The sequence below is a fragment of the Ctenopharyngodon idella genome, chromosome 21 (assembly GCF_019924925.1).
Source record: "Ctenopharyngodon idella isolate HZGC_01 chromosome 21, HZGC01, whole genome shotgun sequence".
Taxonomy (NCBI): Eukaryota; Metazoa; Chordata; class Actinopteri; order Cypriniformes; family Xenocyprididae; genus Ctenopharyngodon; species Ctenopharyngodon idella.
In genome coordinates, this window is record NC_067240.1 from 26964533 (window position 1) to 26984584 (window position 20052).

The window sequence follows — 20052 nt, forward strand, 5'->3', positions numbered from 1 at the left end:
ATCACAGTGCAAAATGTGTTGTAGTGAGTGAGAATGTGTTTAGAGTTTTGCGAAAAGAGTGCATGAGATTTGCAAACAGTGTCTAACTGCCTTAACTTGTTTAAGGTTTTGCAGAATGAGTGATTTATCCGACAAATTTAGGCTATTGAGAATTTCAGAGAATGGGATTTCGTGTTTTAGCAATTCAGAAAAACTTTTCAAAACAGAAAAACACTTTACAATAAGGTTCATTTGTTAACATTAGTTAACTAACATGATTTAACCATGAGCAATACTGTACATTTGTTACTGTAATTGTTAATCTTTGTTACCGTTACAGTTTTTCGCAGTCGTTTTGACACATTTCTCCAAAGTAATGTAACTGCTCTCAAAACAGTTAACACAGTGATCTAAACACCTTCGCCAAACAGTTCAACTTTACTGCAAAATAAAGCACTGCATTTCTTTCTAATCATGCATTTATTAAAAGTAAATACTAACATCAAAACTACAAGTGTATTCTCTAGTGGTTTTACAACACTTTCAGCTGTAGATGTACAAATACACTAACGGAAATACACGTTTATGTAATGTTTTTCCAACAGGTATTTAATTAAAAAAAAAAAAAAAAAAAAAAAAAAAAAAACCCACAACCCACACCTTTTCAAAACTGATGTAATGATTTTGAGTCATGAACAATGTGCTTAAGCAAGTTTAAGTTGTTACATATCATTTCAGTGTTTAAATTCTTTTCTTTTTTACTTTTGTCAGGTGCTACCAAATATTTGTAAATGTATATCTACCCATACTTGAAATTAGCTGTTTTTAATCAGTATTTAAACACCTTAACGTCAGTGGAGAAAGGCATATACTTTGTGATATACACACACATCATACACCCAATATATAGCCAAATCTACCCGATTTTTTTTATATCGAGTGCAGGGAGGTGCCGGCAACTCAGAGGGCCAGGGCAGTGTAGGTCATTCGGAGGACCATGGCGTTCCAGGCAGATTAGGGGGACCATGGCGGAACGGGCAGTTCAGGGGACCATGGCAGCACAGGCAGTTCAGGGGACCGGGGTGCAGCCGGCGGTTCAGGAGACCGGAGAGGAGCCGTCGGTGCAGGAGCCTAGGGTGGAACCAGCAGTTTAGGTGGTGCCTCCTTGGCCGTGGACAGGTAGACCGCCCCTACCCCTACCCCCCACCCCCCCACACTGGGATGTACTCAGGGGATAGAGTGGATTCAGGACGGAGTTCAGGAACAGGAGCCATATCTGGGTTGGACTCCTTTAGGCAGAACTCAGGGGCTGGAGTCAACTCTGGGCTGAGCTTGGGTGACGAGACTCTGAAGTCGGCCTTCTTGGGACGAGACTCTGGATTGGCGGCCATGTTGGGACGCACTTCAATTTCAGGTGCAGACATAAAAACTGGAGTGGACTCTGGAGAACTTTCTGGAGCAGATACAGGGGCTGGAGCTAGCTTTGATTTGGATTGGACTGGAGATGACTGGAGTCTTCTGTTATGGAAGTATGTTTGGAACACAGAGATGAAGGTTAACAGGAGTTTATTGACAACTGAGATGAAGAACGTAATCAGGTGAGTAGTGATTAGTGTTCAGGAGAGGTGATGGTGAAGTGCATGCAGGTGAGAGCCAGGGGGGGATGATGGGAGATGTAGTGCAGACATGGCGGATCTGTGACAGTTATTACCTTGTCAGTTGATGATAAAATATTTGCAGTTGTGCCACCCTGACATTTGAGAATATACAAATTGCGGGCAAAAGTTTTTCAATTATCAACAGCTTTAGAACTACAGATATTTATAAAATTTGTTTATATGTATATTCAAACATAACATTATGCCAAAGTATTTTATCTTGAATTTCTTATAAATAAAACCATTTCTTATATACATACATTATATATAAACATTTTATGGGGGCTGAATCCAAAATCCCCCATACCCTCAGACAGGGCTCCCCAGGTCCAGGATTAAGAGGCACTGAATTAGAGTAATTCTGATTTCATTTGAAATCCACCTCTCCTTCACCCCTTCCACCCTGCTGTCCACTTTCACTATGTCCATGTCTTCTTACAATTTCTACTCTTGCTCTTTCCACTACACCAGTGTCCTCCACTATACACAGCTCTTCTCCTATCCTCCTTTTTTACTTCCTTCTCTCTATATGATCTCTTTCTATCGTTCCACTCTGTCTTTCCTTCTCATCCCACCCCTTCCTCTACCCACACCACCACCTCTACGCTTACACCTCTTTATTTTCCCCTTCTTTTGCATATTTTCTTGCTCTTTGTATACTTTCCCTTTTACATTCCCCCATTACATATTGCGATTGTGATAAATGTGCGTAAACATTTGTGGAAAACTGCATGTCCTGTGTTGTGTGTGTTATTAATCAAGCAGATATCAGTTTGGGGCTAATTGAGAACATAATATGTGCATTTGATAATATGACAAATTCCAGAGTTTTGTTTGTTGTGTTTGGACAAATGGTACATGAATGTTTGTGATTTGTGTAAAGCCAATAAAAATAGCTGTGATTGATTTTTGAGTTTGGAGTTTTGGTTGGATGTATGAACTATTATGAAAACATCTGAGAATTCTGTGCGTAGTGTTTTGAGAAAATGGTTCACATGATTTGCAATTTGTGTGAAATTGATTTTAATAATGTATTAGTAAATGTTGAAATTAACATAAACAGATTAATAAATGCTGTAGAAGTGCAGGTCATTATTAGTTCGTGTTAACTAATGCACCTTATTGTAAAGTGTTACCATATATATATGTGTATATATATGTGTGTGTGTGTGTATATAATATATATATATATATATATATATATATATATATATTATATATACTCATATCTACACTATAAACAATAATGCAAGGGGCTAAAACCAATTTCTTTCTTTCTCAAAACATCGAGTTTTGATTTCTAAGTGATGAATTTATGTATAAGAGTCAGTAAATGAGTGTGGCATTTAAATGGCAATGACGCATCAGTTACACTTTTTTTTTGTAATTTGAATAGGGAAGGCGTAGGACGTAGCGTAAGCGTTTTGAACAGTGAGAGTTTTACACTCTTTTTGTAAGTTGAATACAGAAGGCGGTCTGGTGGAAGCTAGATATTTTACTTTATAACTTGTTAAATATGAATATTTTTCTTACAAAAATGCATCGCTTTGCTTCAGAATGGATTTTATGATGGATGGATGGATAGACTTTCTTGAGCTTCATACTCATTGATCCTTTTCACTGCCATTATAAAGCTTGGATTTGTCAGGATATTTATTAATATTTCTCAGATTGTGTTCATCAGAAAGAAGAAACTCATATACACCTAGGATGGCTTGAGGGTGAACAAAGCTTGGGGTAATTATCATTTTCAAGTGAACTAATCCTTTAACTGTAGCTTTCAAAAGAGAAATTACAGTTTTTTTATTTGCTTTGGCACAATTTTCAAAAGCAAGTGTTACATTTTCAAAACTCTTAGTACTAATCTTACAACATCATAAAAAAGGTACTTTTTGTTCAAACATTTCAGCATGTTTTCAATTGTGTTAGTACAATACACAAAATCACAAAGTATCTTTTTCACAACACAAAGTAAGTGTTTCATCTATATAAATGTTTCATTCATACTGCCTTTCATAAAGCTCTTACTATCAAACTTTGGTAACACTTTATTTTAGGGTCTTTTAACTAGCTGCTTATTAGCATGCATATATACTATATAGCATGCCTATACTAAAGTGTTACCCAAACGTTTTATTTGCATCTCTTTAGTTCAGTTTGATACATTTGCTTTGTTTGATTATTTGGTAACACTTTAGTAAAGGGGAACACATATAAACTATTAACTACAACTTTTCCCTCAATAAACTCCTAATTTACTGCTTATTAATAGTTAGTAAGGTAGTTATTAAGTTTAGGTATTGGGTAGGATTAAGAATGTAGAATAAGGTCATGCAGAATAAAGCATTAATATGTGCTTAATAAGTACTAATAAATAGGCAATATTCTAGTAATATGCATGTCAATAAGCAGCTAGTTAAAAGACCCTAAAATAAAGTGTTACCAATTATTTAATCCATCTGATCTTAATGCTTAATAATGGTTAACCATGAGGTTTTGTACTAGAACAGAGTTTGCTGTCAATACAGTCAACGTTCTCACTGTGCCATATGACTGAATCTATACTGTAGTTGATCTTTATGAGGGTGAATTACAGCAATGTGGCAGTCTCTACCATGGTAATACCTCTGTTTACAGTATCACATGGCATACTGCATGTAAACTGCTGTATTTGATGCCATCTGTCTCCCTTCTTCTGACTCATCTCTGATCAATATAATGTTATACAGTCACTGACTGTTTCCTCTCCATTGTACTCTATCCTGCTCTGCGTTCACAAATTTCAATTCTCTCTGTCACACACACACACACACACACACACACTTTGAATATAGTGGTTATCATATACATAAATCACTTTTAATGTAAAAATAATTAATTACATTTGGTTATTTGTATCAGAAAATGCTAACAAAGTAGAAACTATTTCTATCTGTATCTATAGAAATCTATAGGTGTACTAAATGATTCATTGATTAACCATTAAGATCAGTTGGATTGGTAACACTTTATTTTGATGGTCCTCTTTGAACATACTACTGACTTTAAGTAACTTTGCAACTACATGTTAACTTATTCTAACCCTAACCCTACCAGTCTACTAATACTCTACTAACACGAGTTAGTAGACATGTAGGTGCAACGTTACTTATTGTCTACAGAATGTGGACCATCAAAATAAAGTGAAACCATTGGATTAAACAATAGACAAATGTATCAAACTGAACTAAAGAGATGCAAATCAAAAGTTTGATAGTAATAGCATTAAGAAAGGCAGTTACTGTGAATGAAACATTTATTTTATAAACACTTATTTTGTGTAGTGAAAAGGATACTTTCTGATTTTGTGTATTATACTAACACAATTTAAAACATGCTGAAATGTTTGAAAAAAGTGCACTTTTGATGATCTGTTGTGATATTAGTACTAAGAGTTTTATAAATTTAACACTTGCTTGAGAAAATTGTGCCAAAGCAATTTAAAAGGATCAAAGAGATATTTCTACAAACATTATGGATTTTATGTTGCCTGAGTGAGGTAATGTAAGTGTATTTTGTAATGTGGCATCTGTGTTACTGTAATTATTTCAGCAACAAGATTTGAAACACGTATCTTGCAGTTTGCTATTAAATTGAACTGATTGTACTAAATTGAAAGATCATACTGTTGTGTTTCTGTGGTTAAACCAAATGTTCTCATTACATATTAAAATAATCTCGTGTTTTGAAGATTATGTGGACTGAAAATGTGTATATCTGCAATAAAAGCATGAGATCAGGTTTTGAAAGAATGACTAGCTGTGTTAAAAGTGTGACCGGTTTGGGATTTTGAGTTTTGAAAATGTACACCTTACTTGTGAAAATAGTACCCAAACGAATAAAAAAAACTGTAGTATACTTGACTAAACCATAAAAAGGGTTCCTTGAACGTTTGTCTGTCATTGTGAATGTTAACAGAATGACTATGTAAGACTCATTTTTGACAAAATGTTTATTTTGTTACATGAACTGGGTACTACATCATTGATTATAAAGCGTAATATTACAGAAGCAGTCCTGATCGCCTCATTCATGCCAGTGAAGAGAGAAAGAAAGAAAGAATCATATAGGTACAAAATATAAATTCTAGTTTTTCTTGAAGAACCTCTGATTGAAGCATGTGAAATCTTTACTGACCCAGTAATCAGATGTAGCTGCATTTTGATATCAACAGACTCTACACTGAGTACTGAGTAAGCAAATGACATCAGAACGATCCCCGATTTTACACATTACATACTCATTTTCCCATTAGAGTAGTGAACACAATAAAATAAAATTACTCATCTTCCACGTCCACAAAACATCCTATAATCATGTCATGAATGTTCTTTGCAGGTCCACTCATAATAATCCACCTTGACAGCCATTAAAGTGTCACATTATTCTTCTGCGGCTGTTCTTTGCTTTCTCTTTGAAAGAGCTGTTCAGAAAAAGTGAAACTGATGGTGTCTGTTAGGGGGAATACCATGTCCTTATTATGCATGCATATTAGGTTATTTCCACGCATCCACGCTTACTGGATACAAACTGGACAGAAAATGTACTCTTTTTAATGGGTCTGTCACAATATTTGTGACTGAGGAAACATTGCTTAGTATGTTGCTTTAATGGAAAGCTCTTTTCTTTGTTTATAAACAAACAATTTCTCTTTTTAGGTACGGTTGCGTATGAAGTTATCAAAGATATAGTTACAGCTGCAGGTAGTTGTAGCTACAAAATGTACAATAGATAAACAACAATTTGATGACTAGCCCGAGTCCATCTAGAATTTACTTACCTCATCTCAGTGAGCCATTCATTGTTGTTCGTGCGGCGCTGCACATCTCTGAGCTCTTCAACAGACACGTTCAAACTCTAACAAAGATATTTCTTGGCTCAGAAACCTACCTGTTGTACAACCATACCAATTTCCACTGAACTCCTCACTTGACGTCTCACGCAAACTGTCTATTGCTCCACATCCTTCCTCCTGCTGTAGTCTACTCCGAATTCTAAGAATACGGAAAAAGTGACTTCCTTGGTTGCAGAAGCGCTTCACAGCGTGTTGTGTCTGCACATGGCAGACCTTTGTGCTCGTCTGTACGTCTTTTTGAGAGTGTGTCGGGTGTGCGGGTGGCCAGAGTTTATCAGCTCTCTATAAATTTCCCCTGGGTCTCTCCCTTCACCTGGCTGGGAATTGTGTGTGTTAGTCACACCTTACAAGGGACAGTCCCTTTAGATCTCAAGAATTTCACTAAGCATCTTAGTTCACAGGCAATACCTTGGACAGGGACTCTTGCAAAATTCTCAAGTTGAATTTAGCTGAGGTGTCTTTTACAGGAGAATTTGGTTTGTCTAATACTATTTTAGCTATTTGCAAAACGTTGCTATTAAAAAAAAAAGAATAATTCCATCCCATTTTGTTGTAATTTATTACATTTGCAGTTTGATGCGTTTTTTATTTATTTATTCATTTATTTATTATTTTTTGATGAAGAAAAAAATTAAAATGAAAGATATTCTCTTTTTAAATACAATGAACTATTTTCATATATGATAAAATTTTATTGAAAAAGAATTATAAAATTATAAAACAAATTACTGTATTTTTTTCATTCTCATTTAGTATGAAATCAATATTTCATTGTCAAACTCATTTTTTTCTTGACTCTTTTTATTTTCTTGTAACTGAAGACTTAAGTTAAAGGGATAGTTCACCCAAAAATGAAAATTATCCCATAATTTTCTCACCCTCAAGCCATCCTAGGTGTATATGACTTTCTTCTTTCAGACAAACACAATCAGAGATATATTAAAAAATATCCAGACTCTTCCAAGCTTTATAATGGCAGTGAATGGGGCTCAAGTCCAAAATACCACATCCATCCATCATAAAAGTAATCCATACAGCTCCAGGGGGGTCTGAAGCGAAAACGATGGGCTTTTGTAAGAAAAATATCCATAATTACAACTTTATAAACTGTAATCACTAGATTCTGTTAACGATCAAACACAAGCCTAGTTCCGGCAGAAGAGTGACCCCTGACGCGACGTAAGACGTACTGATGAACATGGAAGCGCAGAAGATAGAGCAAAACAAAACACCGGTCACGAATTAAGTCTAAAACAAGAATTTTTAAAGAGAAATGTCGGAGGAGCTTGAGTTTGTTGCCCAGCCCTATTTGTTTGAAGCTTACGATACTCCTGCATCCTACGTCATACGCCGGAACTCGACTCTATCGTGAACGTGCGGACGGACATTACCGGAAGCTAATAATTACAGTTTATAAAGTTATAATTATGGATATTTTTCAACTTCACTTCAGAATGCCTTTATTAACCCCCGGAGCTGTATGGATTACTTTTATGATGGATGGATGCACTTTTTTGGGCTTCAAAATCTCGAGCCCCATTCACTCCCATTATAAAGCTTGGAAGAGCCAGGATATTTTTAAATATAACTCTGATTGTGTTCGTCTGAAAGAAGAAAAAAACAGTTTTGTTATTGTAGTATTGTGTGTGATGGAACAAAATGATGATGAAAAGCAGTTTCAATGCTGTCTCGTACTGAAGGGAATCGAAAGCATGTGAAACAGTTATATGTAGTGGTGAATATATGCCCTGCGTGAGAGCATTACATCATTCTGTATCTCATTCTGTTCATGTACTCATTTGACCTTCTGTGGGTTCCGGACTGACGTCATCATTTTGCTGTCCCTTAGAAGGCTTCTATTTGCATAAACATTTTGGTGAATCATAAAGTTCCTTGCCATCTAAAAGAGGGAGTGTGGCATACAGGAAGTCAAAGCATAGTTTGCGAGTGTTGCGTACAGGAAGTCAGCGCAATGTTCATCACCACCCATCATCCTAACTGGTAGACGGGGCTTTTTTTTTCTTTGATGTTGCCTGGTCTGGTCTCAAGTCAAGTCAGGAGTATTTGGGAAACGCTTTTCAGAATACACATAATTTTAAATCATTACCATGATCTTGTCGTACAAGATCTTGATAATATAACCCAACTTTCTGCTGTAAAGTTATTCCATAATTCTTTAGTTCAGTCCCCCAGTAAGCAAGCGAGAGGCAACTGTGGCAAGGAACAAAAAAGGAAAGAAAAAAACTTGTGGAGAAAGATGGGAAAAAAAAAAAAAAAACTTGGGAGAACCAGGCTACACTGAAGGGGCCAGTTCTACTCTGGCTATACATAATGTCAAAATTAGTTAGCTACAGTATGTTACTGGACCATGAGAATGAAGTGTCTGAGTTTTGTGAGGTTACATGTGAAAGACTGAAGCGGCATGCAGAAAATTAATCTTTGACAGTCAGTCAAGTTGCAATTGTAGTCATGGGACAGCGACATTTAATAGAAGGGAGTGGAACATATGGCTAGACCGAGGCTGGATCTAGAAGTCCTGGGGATATAAGAAATCCAAGTGTGAGAAGGGAGACAAAAGGACTAACATTAGTATAGATGCCATTCGTAATTTTAATGAAATTATATATATATATATATATATATATATATTATATATACACACACACACACACACAGAGAAAAAGAACAACTTATTTTACATATATATTACATTATATGTATATGTGTGTGTGTGTGTGTGTGTGTGTGTGTGTGTGTGAACCTGGACCACACCAATCATAAGGGTCTTTTTTTTTTAATTGAGATAAAATAAGCTTTCCATTGATGTATGGTTTGTTAGGATAGGACAATATTTGGTCGAGATACAACTATTTGAAAATCTGGAATCTGAGAGTGCGAAAAAAATAAATAAATATTGAGAAAATAACTTTTAAAGTTGTCCAAATCAAGTCCTTAGCAATGCAAATCCACTCACAAAAATAAATTTTTGATATATTTACGGTAGGAAATTTACAAAATATCTTCATGGAACATGATCTTTACTTAATATCCTAATGATTTTTGGTATAAAAAGAAAAATCGATCATTTTGACCCATACAATGTATTGTTGACTATTGCTACAAATATACCCGTGCGACTTATAAATGGTTTTGTGGTCCAGGGCCACGTATAATATATATAATGGTTGTTCTGTGTTGTTAATAGTAGTTACAGTATCTTGAAGGGTACTTCATTAAAGTCTCCTCGTTTCTTTCGATTCTGCGTCACACATTTTTATTGTGGGTCGCACTACACAACCCCGTGACACATGGCTGCCAATAATTCTATTTGAGGGCATGTTAATATTTTAAAGTAATTACCAAATAACATCAGAGGAACATCTGGGGGAAAAAACTGAATAGAACTCCCTCTTGACAAACTTTAAAGATTGTCTTTTCTTTAGCTGTGTTGAATTGACTGTACTGCATATGCATCAGTGGTAATCATGACTGGCTAAAACTAACAAAATCAGGAAGCAACTTTCTGCCCCTGAACTTTCCCAGCTCAAAAATTGTGGTTTCAATTAATCTACATTGATGGGCAAAGAAGAAAAAACAGTATTCTCCCCACCCTAGAGGAGCCAGTGCCAGTAAACTCAATGCAGTTCATCTTTACTGTTGAAATAACTGACCTCCCACAGTTTGCTTGTCTTTGCAAACGGAGCATCTGCAATCTAATTCACTAGTAAATTTATTCAATAAACTGACACTCTCTATCCCAAATATACTGTACACACAACTTGACTTGTATTGGCTACATTCTAGAAATAATATTTTAGTTGAAAGATCTGCACTTGCCGCTAAACAAATAAGGAATAGCATCTTAAACAATAAAAATAAAACAGCAGTGTGTAACTGTCACCGATTCAACCAGCTTTCCATCAGCACCAGGTCCATCAGGTCCTGTTGTTGTTGTTGTTGTTTTTGTTATTAGGCTATCATTATTATTATTAATAACATACAATAGCATCCGAATGGACTACACATCATTTTTATTATTTTATTAATGTAACTGACCCATAAATAATAACTATCAGAATGGTAAAACACAAACAAAAAATGCTCATAATGATGGAGCAAGCAATAGCTCTCGCAAAGCCTGATTAGAAAGATTTTTCCTGTGTAAAGGAACCTGTGGTAAAGCACCACCCTTGAATATTATATGTGGCCACATGTAATAGAGCCAGTACGAAGAGCCTGATAGGCCTATTTGTGATGTAACTCATTGAAAATTCAGCACACGTGCAAACCGCAACTGTTTTGAATCAATTGTAAGTGTTGAACTTCAAAGTATAACACTCAAACATGTCTAATGTAAAAGGAATGATGCTATCAAAAACAAAGCAAACAATCTTCAATCAACAATCAATAAAAACAATCAATAAAAACAGTCCCTGCTAAAGGGTTAGTTCACCCAAAAAATGAAAAATCTGTCATTAATTATTCACCCAAAACCTCATTTCAAAACCTCCATTGACAGCCTACGCAACTACCACTTTCAAGCCCCAGAAAGGTAGTAAAGACATCATTAAAGTAATCCATGTGAATCCAGTGGTTTAACCTCAATTTTATGAAATGATGCAAGGGTTTTGTTTGCACAAAAAAAAAAAAAAAAAAACATAATTTACCACTTTACTTACCAAATATTAATCTCTAACACATACTTTACTACCTTTCTGGGGCTTAAAAGTGGTACAGTAGTTGCATAGACTGCCAATGGAGAGACAGAAAGCTCTCAGATTTCATTAAAAAGATCTTCATTTGTGTTCCAAAGATGAACGAAAGTCTTTGGAATGACATTTTTGGATGAACTAACCCTTTAACTTAACCAGTTTACACTCCACTATCTTTCTGATTCTGTCTATAAATGGTTTTCATCCTATCTCACTGGGAGAACTAAGCATGTCACCTTGGGAGAGGTTAAATCCTTGACACACAATAGCTACTTTTCCACTGTCAGGCACCGAGGCCAAAATCAAGTTGCATTTCCACTGCCGGGCCAGTAGCCCTGCAGCACTTCCCTAAAACACGCCTTAACACGCCTCCACAGAACAATGTCACATGACCTCACCATTTCATTTTATTTTTACTGAAAACTAGCTAGATCACAAAATGAACATGACAGAAGCGAACGTATGGTCTTTACTTAAGACTTAAGATTCCAGCGTTGATATTTGACCAATGTTTTACAAAAAAAAAAAAAAAGTTACAGTGACAATAATTTATTAATTTGTGTCAGGAGTGCACATCAATCATGCTGAACCAAACTAGTATTTATCATTTCACATAAAAAAAAGAACACATAACTATTCGTTTGCACTTGCTTCCATTTATTTACGATCACAAGAATGCACTAAACAACTCCATTAAGGCTTTTACAAATCAAAGGCTTACAAGTTTAGAAAAATATTGATAAAATATCACGTTTCCATCACATTTCTGAGCATTTCTATTAATTTTCCTCGAAATTATGCAATGACTGCAATCCGAGGACGTTTGAGCGATCTCTATGTCTCTCTATACTGTTATCCTTTCAGCCAGAGCAACAGAGGGAGCTCACGAGAAGAAAACAGGAGTTATGAGTTATACAAGTTAACTGGAGTGTGTGACAGATATGCGGATGCATTAGTCCGGTATCAACAAAGGCACAGGGAAGAGACAGATAAAACATTACACCAAATAAATGCACGATTATAATCATATATGAGTTGTCTACTTTCCTCAAGCAGTTTCTGGTATTTTCCATTAACGTGTGTATCTATTATCGCAATGATTATCATAAGTAGCCTTTAGCATCGCATATAAGTATATTTCTGCCTCATACGGTGATCAGAATCCCCATCGGATTGCAAGGAAGTTTTTTCAAACACTCGCTGGTGTCTGAAAGTGAGTTTTGAGGTGAAAGTTGTTTAAAGTGTCTTAAATGTTGAAGTTAGCTGGTAGCCTGATGTTGACCATCTCCTGACTCAGGTAAACTCTGCCTGTGTTCATGGCCACTCCTCAAGCCCCAGTTGGCCCGCTTTGGACCAAGGTATTCAGCGGGCCAAAAAACCCTGGCCATTGGCCCAGAGGAATCCCTGGAAGTGGCAGTGGAAACGTGAATTTCCATGGCACGCTCGCTTTTGGCCTGACAGTGGAAATGCCGCTACTGTCACCTCTGGTGTCCCTCAAGGTTCAGTTCTCGGCCCCACCCTGTTTATCCTTCACATGCTCCCCCTCAGTTGAGTGCTGATGACACTCAACTCTACATCAGGACAAACTGAGGGGGGGTGCTTGCCATGGATACACTGGTGGGTGAGGAGGGAAACCTTATACTAAATCCTGAATGAGACAGGGAGCCAATGGAGTGATTTGAGGATGTGGGTGATGTGATTGTATTTGCGCACCTTCATCTGGATCCTAGCAGCGCTGTTCTGAATGTACTGCAGCTTCTGGAGGCTTTTGCCAGGGATCCCAATGAGGAGCGCATTGCAGTAGTCCAGCCTGGAGGAGATAAAGGTGTGGATGAAGATAAACTTCTTGCAGGTAAACAGCTCCAAGACTGAAGCCATCCTAGTCGGCACTCCAAACCAGTTCCGGACATCTGTCATTACCAGCATTACCTTCTTGGGCCAGGATGTTCCATTTTCAACATCAGTTACCAACCTGGGTGTTAAAATAGATTCTCATCTGACCTTTGAGGTCCACATAAAACATAAACCCTGAAGATTACCTGGTTTAGGTGTGTTTAATTAGTGCAGTGGTTCTCAACTCCAGTCCTGGGGTCCCACATTTTGTATGTCTCCCATATCTGATACAATGAGGGGCCGTTTACATGACACCATTTTCAACTAAAAATGGAAAACTTTTTATGTGTTTTGGCCATTCATTTACATGACAACGTCATTTTGGAGGCCTGAAAAGACAAACTTTTGAAAGTGGGTTTCAAAGTGCAGGTTTTTGAAAACGATACCGTTATTGTCCCAGTGTAAACTACAAAAATGGCAATTTTTGAAAAAGATGACGTCATTTGCATGCATATTACGTGTTTAGTCTATGACATAGCCAACTACTGGCCTGACATGCATAATACAGCATTTTTAATTGTTTTTGTGGATCCCTGTGAACGGGGATTGTTTTGAGAACGTTGTCATCTGTACACAAAAAACACGAAGGAAACACTTTTCCGTTTTTAGTACATTGTTGTCGTGTAAACGTACCCTCAGTTCATTTCATGGTGTCACAACGCTGTGTTGTAGCACACACACAAACATTTTTAGTCTTTAATAAATTAACAAGAAAGTAACCAAACAGAGGGAGCAGCTACAACACATCTACACATGAACAAGATCCGACAACACTGAACAGAAACAGAGGAACTTAAATATACATGCAGACGAGGATAATTAACGATACACCTGAACTAAATGAACGCCTAATCAAATCAATAACCATGACAACCAACTCGGGGAAAATGTGCAAACTGAAACAAAGTCCACACTGAGTGAGGGTGTGACAGTACGCCCCTTCCCAGAAGGCGTGACCTCACGCCGGCAGATGGATGGAGGAGGCTTAGCAGGAGGATGAAGAACCGGGAGAGGGCCAAAGAAAAAAGTCCAGGGTGGTGTAGAAGGTGGAGTGGTCTAACGGGTGGCCTTGAACAAGGAAGGGAAGATGGTACTCCAGTGCACAGCCAGAACTGTGCTCCACGGCAGCAGCGCTGGAAGGAGGAGCCATGGAGGAAGCCCGGATGACACCATGGAGACGGCCGGAGGCGATGGCGACGCTGGAGATGGAGCCCACCGTGTAGCCAGAGAGCCAATGAAGTGGAGAGAGACTGAAGACTTGGCAACCCTAACCCTAAACCTAACCTTAACTAAATGATGAAATCAAATTAATAACCATGACAACCAACTCATTGGGGAAAATGTGCAAACTGAAACGAAGTCCACACTGAGTAAGGGTGTGACACATGGATCTTTCCTAACAAGCTGATGATCTGAATCAGGTTTGTTAAATAAAGACATTTAAGATGTGCAGAACAGTGGGCCCCCAGGGACAGGATTAAAGAACCACAATTTTAGTTTGATGTTGAATTTGTCTGTCCTCACTTGTTCACATGTTTCAGTGTTTGTACCTTCTGTAGTGTATACCTCTTCTGTTCCAAAAAAAAGCAATATTTATCATAGGCTACTTGGTGTAAATCCTACATGAAATCAAATTAAAACTTAACTCAGTACTGAAAAATCTGATATTATACAACTTGTTGCAAATGTGAATCGACAAAATGTGAGAAGAATGTGTTCGCCATTCAGTTTTTCCCAGAATGAAGCCCTTAGAAAATTTCATGCATGGCTGCAAATTGACCCTGAACAGTGTCTGTAAATAAATAAATAAATAATTAAAAAAATACAATAAAAAAATCAGATTGAGTAAAAGGATTAAGAGATACTCAGAATTATTCAAATGAATTTTAAAATACACTTTTAAAATAACACTTATTATCCTGTAACCTAAAAAAACGTTCCACTTTTGCTGGATCTAAGAGTGGCTTAGATCAAGTCCGGTGGTCCCAGCGCTTGCAAGCCTGGTGGTCTCAGCGCATCCAAGTCTGATGGTCCCAAGTCCAGTGGTCTCAGCGCATCTGAGTCCAGTGGTCCTGAGTCTGGTGGTCTCAGCGCATCCAAGTCTGATGGTCCCAAGTCCAGTGGTCTCAGTGCATTTGAGTCCGGTGGTCCTGAGTCTGGTGGTCTCAGCGCATCCAAGTCTGATGGTCACAAGTCCAGTTGTCTCAGCGCATCTAAGTCCGGTGGTCCTGAGTCTGGTGGTCTCAGAGTTCCTTCCACCATCTGCTGCTCTTCCTGTGATGGCTTCCACCATCTTGTCTGTTTGGGCCGTACAATTCCCTTGCCCCTCCCGAGGCGGCAGCGACCGTTACAGCTCCTCCCAAGGTGGCTGCATCTAACCATGAATACTCTGTATGCCCTGACACATCCACAGAGGTCATCATGAATCATCAGCTTGCCCTGTTATGACCACGGAGGTCATCCCTGAACTCCCTGTCTACTCTGACACAGCCACAGAATCCATCCATGAACTTTCTGCCTGTCTGGTATTGGTCAAGGAAGTCATCTTGGAACTCTCTGTTTGTCCTGACATGACCAGGGAGGTTGTCCCTGAACTCTTTGTTTGCCCGGACACAACTTCGGAGGTCTTCCTTGAACTCTCTGTCTGTCCTGACACGACCCCGGAGGTTGCCCCTAAACTCTCTGTTTATCCTGATACGACCACAGAGGTCGCCCTTGAACCCTCTGTCTGCCCGGTTATGACCAAGGAGGCTGCCTTTGAACTTGCAGTCTGCCCTAACATGGTCATTGAAGCAGTCTATGAACTCCCTGTCTGTCCAGTAAGGGCCAAAGAGGTCATTGCTAACCTCTCTGTGCTTTCTCTTCCAGTTCCCCCTGCTCCACTGTGTTGGGCTCCTGCTCTGCCATGGTGGTCTCTAGCTCCGCCTGATCTGCCGTGGTGTTCTCCAGCTTCGCCTGCTCCACCATGCTGGTCCTCTGCTACGCCTTGGTGGTTTTCTGCTCCAGCTGCTCTGCCATAGTGGTCCTCAGCTATACCTTTTTGGTCTTCTGCTCCATCTGCTCTGCCATGGTGGACCTCTGCTATGCCCTGGTGATCTTCAGCTTCACCTGCATTGCTGTGGTGGTCCTCTGCTATACCTTGGTGGTCTTCTGCTCCGCATGCTCTGCCGTGGTGGTCTTCTGCTCCATCTAATCCACCGTGGTGGTCTTCTGCTCTATCTGCTCTGCTGTGGTGGACCTCTGCTATGCCCTGGTGATTTTCAGCACCGCAGTGGTGGTCACCATTTCGTCCTGCTCCGCCGTGGTGGTCTTCTGTTTCATCTGCTTCTCCCCTGGCCACCTGCTCTGCTGGCTCCACCATCTGTTACATGTTTCATGGTTTCATGTTTTTTGTTTTTGACATATAGACTCTTATTTTGAAATTATTTTCTGTTTTCTACCTGTGTTTAATTCCTGTTTGCCTTTGTTGTCTTGTTTGTTTCCATAGTTAGCCTCATTAGTTTCCATCATCTCTACCTGTTCATCATTAGCCTTTGTATTCCCTGTGTCAAGTCAAGTCAAGTCACCTTTATTTATATAGTGCTTTTTACAATGCAGATTCTGTCAGTGATATAGGAGATATATAGAGTGATAAGTGGTATATAATTTTGGCTGCACAGCAGCTCTTAAAGAAAATGGTGTCATTTCCAGCTTAAGTAAATTCAGTATTGATTCATTCCATTGTAAGAATCAACAGTTATTAATTTAGTTAATTTATCTATATCAGCACTAGAGTAAACAGTGATGTCTTCATCCAGCTCAGTTCAGTTCGCATACAAGGGTGTCGATGCAGGCCCAAAACATTGCTGAAAATCAAATGTCCCCAACTAAGCAAGCCAAAGGCGACAGCTGCAAGGAACCCAAACTCCCATCAGGTGACATCAGGTGGCAAACAGGTGTTGAAATGGAGAGAAAAAAAACCTTGGGAGAAACCAGGCTCAGTCGGGGGGCCAGTTCTCCTCTGGCCAACAGCAAACAATGCATGATTATGATACAGGTAGCTTTCATCAGTCTGATTGGGGTTGCAACAGTCAAAGTATTTATTCCAGTTCCATCTTGTTGAGGATCGTATTCATCACGCCGGTATGGGACAGTTTGTTGAGGATCTGTTCCACTGGCTGTCGTGTCGATGAGGCCTTCACAGGGGATGATCTAGCTGACACAATCTCTGCTGACACTTCAGGGCTGCGTTGTCGTCGTGTTTAGGTGTAGGTCTTCGATCTCACCTGGATATGGCTCGGATCCGGCTGACTATGGTAAACCTCGGGATAAACTGAGAAACTAATATTAGCATAGATGCCATTCTTCTTCTGATGTAACGAGTACATCTGGTGTTATAGGAAGTGTTCCCGGTTCCGGCTGACCTAATTTATGCAGCCTAACAATCCTTTAATGGATTTGAAAACATAAATTGATAATGTGTTATGTGTATGCCAGGGTAAAGAGATGCGTTTTCAGTGTAGATTATTTATCAAGCGAGCAGGGCAACCACCCAGTAGAGCGTTACAGTAATCTAGCCTTGAGGTCATGAATGCATGAACTAACTGTTCTGCATTTGTCATTGAGAGCATATGTCGCAGTTTAAATATATTTTTAAGATGGAAGAATGCGGTTTTACAAATGCTAGAAATATGGCTTTCAAATGAAAGATTGGTATCAAAGATCACACCCAGGTTCCTAACTGACGACAAAGACTTAACAGAGCAGCCATCAAGTGTTAGACAGTATTTTAGGTTATTATATGCAGAGGTTTTTGGTCCAATAATTAGAATCTCTGTTTTTTCTGAATTTAGTAGTAGGAAATTACTGGTCATCCAATTTCTTATGTCAGCTATGCATTCCGTTAATTTTGTGAATTGGTAAGTTTCGTCAGGGCGCGAAGAGATATAGAGCTGAGTATCATCAGCGTAACAGTGAAAACTAACGCCATGCTTCCTAATGATATCTCCCAAGGGTAGCATGTACAGAGTGAAAAGCAACAGTCCTAGTACTGAGCCTTGCGGTACTCCAAATTGAACTTGTGATCGATATGACATCTCTTCGTTTACTACTACGAACCGACAACGGTCAGATAAGTATGATTTGAACCATGCCAATGCAATTCCACTAATGCCAACATAATTTTCGAGTCTATTCAAAAGAATGTTGTGATCGATAGTGTCGAATGCAGCACTAAGATCCAGTAACACTAATAGAGAGATACAACCACGATCTGATGATAGGAGCAAATCATTTGTAACTCTAATGAGAGCAGTCTCAGTACTATGGTACGGCCTAAATCCTTATTGGAAATCCTCACAGATACCATTTCTTTCCAAAAAGGAACATAGTTGCGATGATACTGCCTTTTCTAGTATTTTTGACAGAAAAGGTAGATTCGAGATCGGCCTGTAATTGACTAATTCTCTGGGATCAAGTTGTGGTTTTTTAATAAGAGGTTTAATAATAGCCAGCTTAAAAGTTTTCGGTACGTATCCTAGTGATAGAGAAGAATTAATGATATTAAGAAGAGGATCTATGACTGGAAGCATCTCTTTCAATAGCTTAGTCGGAATAGTGTCTAACATACATGTTGTTGATTTTGATGATTTAACAAGTTTAGAGAATTCTTCCTCTCCTATAGCAACGAATGAATGGAATTTTTCCTCAGGGACACCACAGTGCACTGTCTGACGTGATACTGTAGTAGACGGTTGCATGGTTATAATTTTCTCTCTAATATTGTCAATCTTGCAAGTAAAGAAGTTCATAAAGTCATTACTGCTGTGCTGTTTGGAAACATCAGAAGTTGAAGCTCTATTTCTTGTTAATTTAGCCACTGTATCAAATAAATACCTAGGGTTGTATTTGTTTTCTTCGAAGAGATTTGAAAAATAAGTAGATCTAGCATTTTTTAAGGCCTTTCTGTACTCAATCATTCTCGCTCTAGACGAAATGCGAAAAACTTCTAGTTTTGTTTTCTTCCAGCTGCGCTCCATTTTTCTGGTATCTGGTATGCTAAGGCGATGAAACTGATCAGGAAGATTATATATAAAGCAATCTTTAGTGGTAGAAGTGATGGTTCTACCATATTTATGGCAGGGTGGCGGTTTTGCAGCCTTGGCTAAAAAGTATACACTAGTACACACAAGACTAAATAATGATCTGAGATGTCATCGTTCTGCTGCAGAATTTCAGCGGCATCAATATCGATTCCATGTGACAATATTAGATCTAAAGTATGATTACAACAATGAGTGGGTCCTGACACGTGTTGTCTAACTCTAATGGAGTTTAGAATGTCTGTAAATGCCAAACCCAATGTGTCTTTTCCGTTATCTACATGGATATTAAAATCACCAACAACAAGGTCTTTATCCGCAGCTAGTACTAACTCCGATAGAAAATTCTTTGATAAAGTCTATATGGTGCCCTGGTGGCCTGTATACAGTAGCCAGCACAAATGTCAACTTACATAATGTTACATAAAGCATCATCCCTTCGAAGGAATTATATTTGAACGACTTTTGAGTAATACTGAAGATATTACTATAAATTACAGCAACACCTCCCCCTTTGCCTTTCCGACGAGGATTGTGTCGATAATTGTAACCTTAAGGGCTAGATTCATTTAAAATAATGTAATCATCTGGTTTTAGCCAGGTTTCTGCCAAACACAGCAAATCTAAATTATTGTCTGTGATATTATCATTTACAATAAGTGCTTTTGAAGAAAGGGATCTAATATTCAGCAACCTAAGCTTTATCATTTGTTTATCAGTATTATCTCTGTTTTTTATTTGTTGAACATCAATTAAATTTGTACTCTTAAATGGGTTTGGAAGTTTTTTGTATTTTTTAATTCAGGGTACAGACACAGTCTCTATGTGGTGATATC

The 20052-nt window shown here is 38.4% G+C and overlaps 2 long non-coding RNA genes across 2 annotated transcripts in view; one reads left to right on the forward strand and one right to left on the reverse strand.

The window, feature by feature from the left end:
• Nucleotides 1-20052, forward strand: part of LOC127504122 (uncharacterized) — a 1137365-nt gene that overhangs the window by 970291 nt on the left and 147022 nt on the right. The gene's annotated exons all lie outside the window — the stretch shown is intronic.
• LOC127504127 (uncharacterized) lies at nt 598-6611 on the reverse strand. Its single transcript, XR_007927294.1, has 2 exons — nt 6457-6611; nt 598-1497 (listed from the first exon to the last, which is right to left on the reverse strand). It is a non-coding gene; the product is annotated as an uncharacterized LOC127504127 (long non-coding RNA).